The 10,497-nt window shown below is 38.9% G+C and overlaps 1 non-coding gene across 1 annotated transcript; it reads left to right on the forward strand.

Moving 5' to 3' along the window:
* The first annotated feature begins 3,058 nt into the window (after nt 1-3,058).
* Nucleotides 3,059-3,165, forward strand: LOC120110347. The gene has a single exon (XR_005511289.1). It is a non-coding gene; the product is annotated as a small nucleolar RNA R71 (small nucleolar RNA).
* The last annotated feature ends 7,332 nt before the right edge of the window (nt 3,166-10,497 follow it).

Raw genomic sequence — 10,497 nt, forward strand, 5'->3', positions numbered from 1 at the left:
TAGAACTACACCAACTGCATATTCACTAGCATCACACATAATTTCAAAAGGAAGCGACCAGTCGGGTGGTTGCATAATGGGAGCAGAGGTCAGTAAGCTTTTAAGTTTATCAAAAGATTTTGGACATTCTTCAGACCACACAAATTGGGTTTCCTTTTGAAGGAGATTACATAAGGGTTTAGATATTGAGCTAAAATCTTTAATGAATCTCCTATAAAATCCTGCATGACCCAAAAATGAGCGTATATCTTTGATAGTTTTTGGGTTGGGTAAGTTAGCAATTAAGTCAATTTTAGCCTTGTCTACTTCAATTCCTTCAGATGAAATGACATGCCCGAGAACAATTCCCCTAGTTACCATGAAATGACACTTCTCCCAGTTTAAGATTAGATTCTTCTCCTCACACCGAATTAAGACTAGTCTTAAATGGTCCACACAGTTTTCAAAAGAAGAGCCAAAAACCGAAAAATCATCCATGAAGACTTCCAAAAAGCGCTCAACCATGTCGGAGAAAATACTGAGCATGCATCTTTGGAAGGTTGCAGGAGCATTACATAATCCAAAAGGCATTCTCTTGTAAGCAAATGTGCCAAAAGGACATGTAAAAGTGGTCTTTTCCTGATCTTCAGGATCAATTACAATTTGGTTGTAACCTGAATAGCCATCTAGGAAGCAATAATATTTATGACCTGCCAACCTTTCTAAGATTTGATCAATAAAATGTAGAGGAAAGTGATCCTTCCTTGTGACAGAATTAAGTTTTCTATAGTCAATGCATACACGCCAACTAGTGGGGACCCTAGTTGGAACTAATTCATTGTTGGTATTTTTAACTACAGTAACACCAGATTTTTTCGGGACCACTTGGGTTGGACTTACCCATTTACTATCTGAAATTGGGTAGATCATACCCGCATCCAGAAGTTTCAGAACTTCTGCTCTAACCACATCCTTCATGTTTGGGTTTAATCGACGTTGAGGTTGACAAGAAGGTTTGGCATCAGCTTCTAAATGAATTCTATGAGTGCAAATTGAGGGACTAATTTCCTTGATATCAGCAATTGTCCACCCTATTGCTCCCTTATGTACCTTGAGAATTTCTAACAATTTTAATTCCTGATTTTGTTCGAGTTGGGATGATATGATCACAGGAAAAGTCTCTTCTTGACCAAGGTATGCGTACTTGAGCTCAGATGGCAAAGGTTTTAGCTCAAGTTTAGGTGCTTGAACACTAGATGGTAGAGGACTATTGTTGCATGTGGGCAATTCTTCAAAACGAGATTTCCACCTATCTGTATCCAACAAAGGAGCTGAATCTAATATAGCACTGATTTCTCTAAAGTTTTGGTTGATATCTGTATTTCCGAAATAAGTTAGGCATGTTTCTAAAGGATCAGAAGAAAGAGATGGGACAAAAGCATCCTCTACAATGGAGTCGATCAGATTAACTCCATGAATTTCATCATTTTCGTTATCATTATCGGGTTGTTTACAAATGTTAAATATATTAAAATCTATAGTCATATTTCCGAATGACATTTTCATTATTCCATTTCGACAGTTAATCAAAGCATTGGAAGTAGCTAGAAATGGGCGTCCCAAGATGACAGGTATTGGAGTGGTACAATTCATGACAGGCTGGGTATCTAATACTATGAAGTCGACTGAAAAATAGAATTTATCAATTTGGACAAGTACATCCTCGACTACTCCTCTTGGTATCTTTATAGATCGATCAGCAAGTTGGAGAGTAACCTTGGTGGGTTTTAGTTCACCAAGTCCTAATTGTTCATAAACTGAATAGGGCAGTAAGTTAACACTAGCACCTAAATCCAGGAGGGCTCGTTGTATCCTGAAGTTTCCTATGATGCAAGATATGGTAGGACAACCAGGATCTTTATATTTAGGTGGGGTGTTGTGTTTGAGAATAGCACTCACCTGTTCAGTTAGAAAAGCTTTCTTTTGTACGTAAAGCTTTCGCTTTATGGTACAAAGATCTTTTAAAAATTTGGCATAAGATGGGATCTGCTTAATGGCATCTAATAGAGGAATGTTAATCTTTACTTGTTTAAAGATATCCAAAATTTCTTGATCAGGTACTCCTTTTTTAGCTGCAAGCAAGCGCTGAGGGAATGGAGCAACTATTTTATGATGAGGTATTGGAGCATCTTGTTCAGTATTATTTTCATCCCTTTTCTCAATGGATTTTTCAGGTCTGTCATCCTTCGTTGGAATTTCTTTGTTAATTATTTTTCCGCTCCGAAGAGTTGTGACAGACTTAACTTGTTCAAATTTAGGTTGGGATGAACTTGCTTCATGGACTTCATGTTGACCCTTTGGGTTAGATTGAGGTTGGGCTGGAAATGTCCCTTTTTCCCTAACATTGAGTTGAGCCTCAATTCTACCTACAGAATTTTTAAGTTCTTGAAGTGACTGCATGGTATTCTGATTTATCTGGGTCTGCCCTTGCATGAATGCCTGCAAAGTATCCTCAAGAGATCTCTTATGGGGTGGCACATAGGGTATGGAATTCCCTTGAGATTTATTGGCAGTGGGTCCATGTCTCCAACTAAAGTTAGGATGGTTTCGCCAGTTAGGATTATATGTTTCAGGAAATGGTCTCTTATAAGCATTTGTGAAATTCGCTTGATCATGCAACACTTCTTGGAAGGCGGGGATTGTAGGACAATCCTTGGTTAAGTGTGCATTACTCTCACAGATTTCACATATACTTTCATCTATAGTAGGTGCCTTTCCTGTATGGGCTCTGCTTAATTCAATGGCTTCAACCTTCCTAGTTAGATTAGCAATCTTTAAATTTACATCATTTTCTTCTTTAACATGATACATTCCTCCTTTAGTATTAGTCGATTTTTGAGGTTTCTCGTTCTTATCTATTGTATCCCAAGCCTGTGCATTTTCTGCCAACAGATCAAAATAGTCCCAGGCTTCCTCTGGTTCCTTATTCATAAATTCACCATTACACATCATTTCCACGAATTGTCTCATATTGGAGGACAAACCATCATAAAAGAAACTAATGACCCTCCAAATTTCATATCCATGATGTGGGCAAGCAAGCAGAAGGTCCTTAAATCTTTTCCAACACTGAAAAAATGTTTCTCCATCTTTTTGTGCGAAGTTCATGATATTTCTTCTAAGTGTGTTTGTTTTATGTGTTGGAAAGAATTTCTTTAAAAATTCCCTTGTCATCTCTTGCCAGGTAGCTATGGTCCTAGGTCTTAAAGAATGTAACCATGACTTAGCTTTTTCCTTTAAAGAAAAAGAAAATAACTTAAGCTTCACTACCTCTTCATTGATATTATTAAATTGAAGTGTTGAACACACTTCATCAAATTCTTTTAGGTGCAAGTAGGGACTTTCGGAGTCAAGTCCATGAAACTTTGGGGGTAATTGGATTATTCCTGGTTTCATGTCAAAAGCTCCCGCAGCAGTAGGAATGACCATACAGGATGGGGTACTGATCCTAGTGGGTTGTAGATAATCACGAAGCGTTCTAATAGATAAGTCATCTTGAAATTCATTATCTCCCTGATTACTACCATTATCTTCCATTTGATTATTTGAACTTTTATCCCTTGATTCAACTCGGAATAATCTTTTCGTTTTATCCCTTTGCCACAACCGCATATACTGACCAATTAACCAGCCGACTTTTTTTTTTTAATTATTATTATTATTAATTAATTATTTATTTTGTATATATATATATTTTTAGAGTTTTGGATGAGTATGAATATTACCTAAAGCTATGAATATTGACACCCTGCTACTAAAATTATTCACAATCAAACAGTATCAAAGCATAGCACCCTTATTTCTAATGTTTTCCTAAAAATTTCTAGACAGCTCCTAACTGGTTTGAAGAGTACACTTAAGCCTCCAATCCGGTCTAATAACCTAGTCGACCAGGTAAGCTCCCAGGTAAGTGGAGGGGTCACGATGCATGTAGTAAAGGTCCCACTTAAAACCCACTTTCCTCGAACAGAAACTGTCTCCCTTTAATCACTTAAAGGGACAAAGCTTGCCTAGACATCGACCGGGGTCATAGAGCGAAATTAGTGCAACTTTCAGTGGTCTTCGTCCTATTGAGCTCGAATATCCTTAGGGGCCAACGTCTAGTTAATTTTAATTAGGATTAGGATTTTTATGCACTGGGATGATTTTTGGGCTAAGGACGAGTGATGAAATCCCGACCTTATCTTTTTAATGGGTTCAGCCCTTAGATTATTTTATGCAAATGCTTTATACTATATGCAACAATCAAGAAGATTTTTAACATTTTATGTCATGACATTAAATTGCATTTGAAAAGTTGATCAAGCAAACTAACTAAATTTTTTTTCTTTTTATTTATTTATTTTTTATTATTTCATTATTTTAATTAATAAATTTTTTTTTAATAATTTTTTTTAAACAAGAGTAAAATTCTAATCTAGGAAAAATAGGACTAGTATGAACAAAATAGAAAAAATAATTTAAATACTCACGGCTCGAGTTCGTTCACTCTGGGAATCCAAAAATTTGATCTTGATCTTTCTCGTTACTAGTCCTGCTTTGTGTCGTTCTTGAATCTGTAAAGATTTGAAATTTCAGCTGTGTTAAAAATAAAGAAAAATTGAAGAAACAGAAATTAAAAATTGAAATGTGCAGCCTTGTTCTCGTTCGCACGTTGCAAATCCCCGGCAACGGCGCCAAAAACTTGCTACGATTTTAATCTTGCTCTTTTAAAAAGGGAAATTAAACGTAGGATATCCCAAGTATAGGGTGTAGCAAATTAATATTCTCGGTGAGTCCGAGATCGAATCCACAGGGATTTGACAGTGAACAAAAACTAAAGGCTAAATAATATTCAGATTGACAAAAATATAACTAAGGCATTAGGATTCAGCCTAGCACTTCATCATGCTTTTCTTAAAATCACCTATTAATCATAATAAAATAGATTTAGTCTTATGGGCAGCATTACAGTAATTCTATTTTAAACTACAGGGATTTCTAAGCATCTGTTATACCCGGAGGAAATAACAAATCAAAGAAAATATATAAGTTTGAAATAATTTCTTTAAATTTACTGCACCATAAATCAAATCAATAACATTAAAATCCCATTGATGATTAAATGAAATACATGAAGAAAATGCTAGGCTTTTCCTTAGCCTTAGCTAAAAGATATTTAGCTATCCATATGAGATGCAAGCAATTTTATAAAAGGGATTAGCATAAAATAAATAAAATAAACATAAACCCCCTTTTTTTTTTGATTAGGAAACAGAGTACTCTATTTCCTTTCTTCTTCTCCCGTGGGCTCTCCTCTTCTCTTGCCCGGCTGAGAGGATTGATCGGAAGAGGAGATGCTCCGCTGGTAGATCCTCCCTTGGCCTCTTCCTCCTTCGTCGCACGGCTAGCTGTCCTCTTCTTCTCCCGTCGGCTGCTAACCTCTTCTTCTTCCGTCGGCTGGTTCTCCTCTTCTTCCGATGGCTGGTTCTCCTCCACCCGATGGCGCACGGCCGGCTGTCCTCTTCTCCTCTCTCCCTCTCTCGCTCGGACTTGGATGGATCTGGCCTCTCCCCTTCTCTTCTTCTTCCCGAATGGCCTCCTTTTATAGACACTTCACCGGATTGGAGAAGCTGGAACGCTGCTGGGAGCGGATGAGGCGTGGATTTGAATGCTTGGGACTCTTCGGATGAGAATTTGTTTGCTGGGAAGGAAATTTGAAGATGAAATGATCGGATGTTGAATGCGGCTTGGAATTGAAGAGCCGGTTTGCATGTGCTGGGAGGTCCACTGTCGGTTGGGAAGCTGAGATTGAAGCGTTGCTATTTGTTGGAAGCCACTGGGAAGCTCCTCACGCATGCTCTGTTCGTTGGGGAGTTGCTGAGGTGGGATGCAGGAAAGAGCCAGTTTGGGAGCGGATGAGACACGGGGTGGAGGTCGTGAGATGCCATGCGAACGGCTTGGGACGCTTCAAACGGATGGGGAATGAGATGGTTGGATTGATTCAGATGGCCGAAATTGGATGCTGGGATATTGAATGCGGACGATTTGGTAGCTGTTGGGAAATTTGTTGACCTCGAACTGCCGAACATTGGGTTCAAACCCAGCGTTATTGGGTCTTTTGAATTACTTGCACTCAGACACAAATAAAACATTAATTAATCAATTTTATTAATAAAGATTAGCTCTAATATTAATTATGATAGTATGAAAATTATACTTTTGTACTCTCATCAGCTGACCATTTATCACGGCTAGTTGTTCATGATTTGTTGCCATAGTTGCCCATCAAGGACTCGTTCCCTGAAGAGCAATTATTTGCACTTTCTACTTTGCCATGGTATGCTGATATTGTAAACTTTCTTGTCACGAACCGGATGCCAGAGCATTGGGGATCGAATGATAAGAATAATTTCTTGCGTGAAGTAAGAAATTATTATTATGATGCTCATTATTTGCTCAAGTATTGCAATGATCAAATCTTTAGAAGATGCATTCCGGAGCATGAGATACAAACTGTACTCTCTTTTTGTCATGCCAGTGCTTGTGGAGGACACTTTGCATCTAAGAAAACGGCAGCTAAGGTGTTACAATGTGGTTTTTATTGGCCAACACTATTTAAAGATGCCCACGAGTTCTATCGGACATGTGACCCATGTCAATGTATTGGGAGTCTAACTCGTAGGCAAATGATGCCTCTTCAGCCCATTACTGCTATTGAAATTTTTGACATGTGGGGCATCGATTTCATGGGCCCATTTCCACCGTCTTTTGGATATGAGTACATTTTAGTTGGTGTTGAGTATGTGTCCAAATGGGTAGAAGCTGTGCCTTGTCGAACAAATGACCACAAACCAGTTTTAAAATTTCTTAAAGAAAATATATTTTCTAGGTTTGGGATGCCCAAGGTCATAATTAGTGATGGGGGAAAACATTTCTGTAATAAGCCTTTTGAGATCCTATTACGAAAGTACGGTATCACTCATAGAATTGCAACTCCTTATCACCCGCAGACTAGTGGCCAAGTAGAGTTAGCCAATCGGGAGATTAAACAAATTTTAGAGAAAACGGTGAATCCATCATGCAAAGACTGGTCTTTAAAACTTTCTGACGCATTATGGGCTTACCATACTGCTTGTAAAACTATTCTTGGTATGTCCCCGTATCGGCTAGTCTATGGAAAAGCATGTCATCTACCTTTTGAAATAGGGCATAAATCGTATTGGGCCATTAGAAAATTAAACTTTGAACTATCAGATGCTGGTTTAGCTAGAAAAATACAACTAAGTGAGTTGAATGAAATTCGTCGGGATGCGTATGACAATGCTAGACTTTGTAAAGAACGAATGAAAATTAAGCATGATAAATCAATTCTAAGAAAATCTTTTGAACCTGCACAAAAAGTTCTTTATTATGACTCTTGCTTACATCTATTTCCTGGAAAGTTACGATCAAGATGGACAGGTCCTTTCATTGTAAAAACTATTTTTCCACACGGGGCAGTTGAAATTGAGAATCCACAGGATGGCACAATTTTTAAGGTAAATGGACACAGATTAAAACCTTTTCTTGAGAATTTTGCAGATGAAGAGGACTCCTTTTCCTTTGGGGAGCCTTCTTATGACTGAGCTTGACAGCCAAGGTATGTGTATATTAGTTAGAATTCAATTTTTTCTTTTATTTCTAGTTTTCTTCTTATTTTGTAGGTCTTCTTTTCTGAAAATCAACAGCTCAAGGTATTCTTCTTCTCTCTATTATTTTCTCTATTGTCTCTCATATATAGTTTTCTTGCATTTTTTTTTTTTACATTGAGGACAATGCAATGTTTAAATTGGGGGGAGGAAAATATTTTGATTCAAAAAAAAAAAAAACTTGTTTTTGCATTTGATTTATTCTATTACTTTCTTTTCTGAGCAAATGCACATGTATTTTCATATTGAGTTTGTGCAACTATTAAGGCAAGGAACACATGCCTACTATGACTGATCAGAGACCTATTATTAGATCCCCGCACGTGTACTTAATGATAATAGGAAAGCCTCAGGAATTCACATTTGTTAACTGCATTTTTGTTAGCCTTATCCATAAAAGAAGTACGAGTATCCTTGTTCGTACCATAAGGTTCAGAATTTGGTTTTCACATAAAGATAGAGGTTGAATGTCCCAGTTAGATTACTTAGGTGCCTTATGATCCGACTTTGGTTGACCTATAGTCACGATGCAGTCACATATACATAAAAAAAAAAAACCTATATGGTTCAGTCTATCTTCTCTTTTCTTGCATAATTATAAAACAAAAAAAAATCCTTATGATGACAAGTCTGGCCTCGTGGCGTAGTCTGGTTCGAGTAATTAAGCTCGAGGGGTGTTTCACCTAATGTCTTGAGCCAACTGGATCGAGGGTCATTGGCTGAAAGCTCGCTACATGGATCTTACTAGAGCCTAATGGGGTTGAACTATTGTAATCGTCATATGTATTTAAAAATAAAAATAAGCATGAATAGGGTTGGTCGGACTGAACCTAGTAACATGTGGTAATGACTGGTTTGACTCCATTATTTTGGACCTCTATGTACCCGGGTTATTTAGTTGGGATTGATAGCTCTTCTTTACATGCGAACCATTCTTGACAAATTTAGACAACATGTGATATTCTGAAAATTTGATGGATCAGGTTCTAATAAATTGTAGAAAACACTTGTGGACTTGAGAAGTGCACCTAAAACTCAGGCGGTGCCCTGTTGTGGTGGAGGTATTAGTACTCTGAGAAAGTCATGTGATTTGATGCACACTACACTTTTATATTCCTTGCTTTGACGGTTGCCATACTTGAAAATATATATCAATTAATTACATGTGTATTAGCTTAGGATTTATTTTTATTAGAATCTCATGTCATATCATTCATGATGTTTGTGGGTAACATCCCTGAAAACCCTCACGAGACAACACTCATCCACTAGGATAACCTAGGGGTTTAACGGCTTGTTGCACGTGCTAAGTGCAATCGTGATTCCTACGAAAGTGAGTACATATCTTAGTTTTATGTCTTTAGCTTCAATAAAAAGTCAAAGGTTAAACCACACCTTTTGTACTCTCATTTTATTATTTGCTCGTTAATTGCTAGAGACTAGCAATAAGCTAGTTGGGGGGTGTGATGAGAGCACAAAAGTGCGATCTATACATCACTTAAATTAGTATTATTGCTAACAAATAATGATAAAATTGCCGCATTAATATTATATTTTTGTGGGGTGCAGGTGATCGTAAATCATAGCTAAAATGCGCATAAGGTCAGCCACATTTGCACACTAAAAGGAGTATTAGCAGACCAAGTTCAGCCTGATGGAGCAGTAGCCAAAGGGGCCTAGATTCATTATCCGGAAGGATCCAACGGTCCGTGGGGTTCATAATAGCATGCCCATTATCTTCCAGCATCTCGTGCGTCCCAGCTTCTTCTGCATCTTAAGAGCAGGCGCCAACATTCTAATTCTTCCGTATGCAATCTCACGCACCCACAGCTCTCCCAGCCGTGTCCACCTCTTCCTCTGTTTCTTCCCAAAACAAAGTATCCAAGTTGTTCTTCCGCTGTTAGCTCCTTCCCATGATGCATTCCCAAGCTTCCATGCTCCAGTGCACAAGCTCCAGCCGTCCACGTTCTAGCCACATCAGCGCTCACGGCATCCCGCGATTTCAGCATCGGCGATCAACTCCCATCTACGTTCACAGCACCTCCCAGCCTTCTCCCGTGATTCTCCTGCATCCCCTGCTTCTGGATCCGTATCTCATCTAGATCCCAGTCTTCCGCGATCAGATCTCCTGGCTTCATTCACCGTCTATCTCTTATGGATTCGCATGCAACCAATTCCCAGCATCCCGACCACGAGATCCAGCCGTCCGTGTGCAATTCATCTGCATCCTTCCACGATGGAACAACAGAGAATCCCAGAGCCCACGATCATGCCAAGCATCCGTGAGCCAGCATTGGACTCCCCAGCGATTTCAGCGCCCTGTATCTTAGCTGCCTCCCGTGATCAGCTCGCTTCCGCTCATCCACGCGTTCATCCGAGTCCTAACAAGCCTTCCCCGATGCAAGCGATCGCGATCAGCTCCCGAGCGCGTCTGTGCATCCATTTGAAGAAGATCAGGATCCCACGCATCTCACGCGCTTCATCTTCAACCGTCTGCGTGTAATCTTCCCAATCCCAGCCGTTTGAAAAAAAGGATCCATTGCTAGCCCTAGAGTTTGTGAGCTATATGAGGCTCTCTCGGTTAGGGCTGGGGGGATCATTCTTTCCCATTGAAAAACAGAGGAGGGCCTCTGCCATCCAAAAAAAAAAAAGAAGAAGGAAGAAACAGGGGATGCCCTGTTCTTCCGAAAAGAAAAGAAAAAGAGAGGGAAAGGCTTATATTTTAATGGAGTGCTGATATCTTGTGAAGGGTGATGGAGGAACCTTTGATGTCCTATTTTCTTTCAAG

This window comes from Phoenix dactylifera, chromosome 3 (assembly GCF_009389715.1).
Source record: "Phoenix dactylifera cultivar Barhee BC4 chromosome 3, palm_55x_up_171113_PBpolish2nd_filt_p, whole genome shotgun sequence".
NCBI classification, from domain to species: Eukaryota; Viridiplantae; Streptophyta; class Magnoliopsida; order Arecales; family Arecaceae; genus Phoenix; species Phoenix dactylifera.